General features: G+C 44.2%; 1 pseudogene; it reads left to right on the forward strand.

The window, feature by feature from the left end:
- Positions 1–325: 325 nt before the first annotated feature.
- LOC103730114 lies at positions 326–2,733 on the forward strand (annotated as a pseudogene).
- The last annotated feature ends 458 nt before the right edge of the window (positions 2,734–3,191 follow it).

The raw sequence follows: 3,191 nt of genomic DNA on the forward strand, positions 1-3,191 counted from the left end.
GGGTGACTCCTTTGAGATGCCAGAAGGCTAGAACACCAGGAGGAATGAGGGAAATGATTGCTAACCTCATTAACTTTTGGATGAAAAAAAGCCTTTATGTCCCCATAAATTGGGGGAATTGGACCAGAGGCCATTCTCATTTATTTTACATTCTGAGCCTGGCTATTAAATGGGAAATTTGAAAGCTGTGGACAGAGTTAGCCACCATGTGGGTGCTGGGTGGGAATTGAACCTGGGTCCTCTGGAACAACAGCCAGGGCTCTTAACCCCAGGACTGGGTTCTCCATTGTCCCCAGCTCAGGTGAAGGCTGCACATACTCAGACCATGAGGCTCAGGTGGGCGCGGGCCAGGAAGCACAATGTCTCTGCCTCCAGCTCCGTGTCCGTGTTATTAACTGTGGCATGGCTCTGCTGCACTCCACGGCAGTGGTGCGACAGAACTAACTACCAGGTGATGCTGGAGCCCCAGGCTGTGGCACTCTCCTGGACCACAAGGACCCCCGAGACAGACAGCGACCTCCGGATCCCCGAAGTTTGCTTGGCTCAGGGTGGGTCTCCAGCCGACTCTCAAGGTAGCCAGCCTAGAGCCCCTCCCCTCCATCACCCACAAGGATGCAACCTCCCCACCTCCGGCTTCCTTCATCTCTTGACTGTGGACCTCAGTGCTGGGAAGGGGCGCAGTGCTGGAAGTGACACATGCTTGTGTCCGCAGGCCTAAGCCCAGGCCTCATAGAATGGCAGAAGTCTCGCCTGCTCCTGATGGTGGCACTCCGGCCTCCTAGTGCATCCTGCTACTGCTCACACGGAGCGCTACAACTTTAAGATTATAGTGGTGCTTTCTGCCAAGGACTTCATTGACCTGACATTATTGAGGACTTAACAAAAGACTCCAACAGTTATTCATAAGCATTACCAAATTCATTGCATTAGGCATTTTTTATATGAGACAAGTCAAATTTACTCAACAGAATTTCCATGACAGACTCTCACAGATTCTGATAGATTTTCCCAAATTGGACGATATCCATCCATTTTATGTTTATTTGATGAATATCTCTATGGCAAGGAGCATTACAAGTTGGTTCTAGGACAAATAAATACTACCAAAAATTTGGTGGACAATGTTGCTGTAGACTATGTGCAGCTTATGAAGTACAGGGATTCTCTGTACCACTGTAAGCAGCTGAAGTGTGCTGCCCTGGGCGAATGTGCACCATTAACAAGAGACAGCCACAGAGTTTGGAGTATTTGGAGCAAGTGAGTTAACATTTATCCCGCTTGCCAACCCTTGATCCAAATACAAGGACTCTGCTTTTGTATGGTTATCCAAGTGTTGGGAAGCCCGGCTTCATCAATATGGTGATGAGAGCAGATGTGGATGTTCAGCCCTGTGCATTTACCACCAAGTCTCTTTTCATTGGACACAGGGACTCTAAGTATCTGCACTGGCAGGTTGTAGATGCCCTGGGGATTTTGGATGATCCTTTGGAGGATCTGAACACCTTTGGAAACTGTAGGCTATCACAGCCCTGGCCCGCCTTCATGCTGTGGCTCTGTATGTGATGGATCTGTCTGAGCAATGTGGACATGGGTTAAAAGAATACTTAGAACTCTTCCAGAGTATCAGACATCTCTATCAATAAGCCTCTTATCATTGTGACAAATGTGATGTGAAGAAAATAGCTGAACTTCCTGAAGATGACCAGAAAATATTCACAGACTTACAGACTGAAGGATTCCCTGTAATTGAGACCAGCACCCTGACTGAGGAAGGCGTTATTCAAGTTAAAACAGAGGCTTGTGATAGGCTTTTGGCTCATCGAGTGGAAACAAAAATGAAAGGCAATAAAGTGAATGATGTTCTGAACAGATTGCGTCTAGCTGTACCAAACAACAGACGGTAAGGCTAGGCCCCTTTTCATCCTGGAAGGCAGTGGCTGGCAGGAAAAGAATGGAAATTGAGGAATCCAAGAAGGAAAGAGAACAAGATCTTGAACTGGAAATGGGAGATGATTACATTTTGTATCTTCAGAAATACTAGGATTTAATGACTTCATGACTGGAAGGCCATAATGTCACTGATTATATTGGTCCTGCCATCATGAAGAGACTGAAAGAGTTAGAAAAGGAAGAAGAGCTGAGAACAGCCACTGGGGAATAAGATAGTGACTCTGAAAGTGAGGGGAGGAGATGACGGAAATCTGACAGCTGGAAAAGCAAATTAGAGGAAAAAAAAAGAAGTTGAAAATTCTGCATTCTAAAGAAAAGAATACCCAGGGTCCCAGGATGCCCCAAACAACTAAAAATGTTCAGCAGGCAGATTTGGAGAATGAGATACATAATCTTAATGTTGACTTGAATGATAAAGACAGTGCCCACTATGCAGTCCAGGAAAGAAGATCTCTGAGTGTCTCTAGGAAAAGAAAGCGGGAAGAATCTGTTGCACCTTCTTCTATATCCTGGAGTTGGAGTTGCTCTCGAACTCCACATGACGATTCTGGTCTTTGAGATGTCAAGATGGTGAAGAAAGCCAAGACAATGATGAAGAATGTTCGGAAGAGGATGAATTACTTGGGGAGGAAAGGGGAGGCAGATAGACATGCGTTTGACATGAAGCCCAAGCACTTGCTCTCTGGAAAGCTGGTAAAAAGAACAGGAGATAGTGTCCTTTCCAGTTGGCTGGTTTGGCTAGACCGTTGCTATTCTTTCTTGGAATTGTATGATACAGGTTAATAGAACTGGAATCACCGTCTGTTGACTGAAAGAAGCTATGGGAATAACTCAAGTGCTTGTTGCTTCGTTGAAAACTGGTAAACTCAATATAGGTATGGGAAGTTTGGGTCACTGTGTAATACAGATGTTTTAAGTGTACATTGTTTCTGAATTTAATGAAGTGTTGACTGCTTCACATTTGCAGAACTGCAAAGATCTATTGGTGTAAGGAGGTTGCTTTTGATGGAAAAAAAAAACTGTTTTGTAAGAGGGACCTTTGTTTCATAACTCACAAAGAGTCTATTTGTGAAAAAAACTTCCCTTCCCAGAGTTACATACTTAAAACACTCTCTTAAGTTATTTTCTAGAGTTTTTGTACAATGTATCATTATAACTTGTCTTCAACTATTTTATCTAAAATAAACCTAAAGAGAAAAAAAGGCTGTAGACAGAATGGTAGGGGTACTTAAGTGATTAGT

This window comes from Nannospalax galili, unplaced genomic scaffold, assembly GCF_000622305.1.
Source record: "Nannospalax galili isolate Female #2095 unplaced genomic scaffold, S.galili_v1.0 scaffold153, whole genome shotgun sequence".
Classification (NCBI taxonomy): domain Eukaryota; kingdom Metazoa; phylum Chordata; class Mammalia; order Rodentia; family Spalacidae; genus Nannospalax; species Nannospalax galili.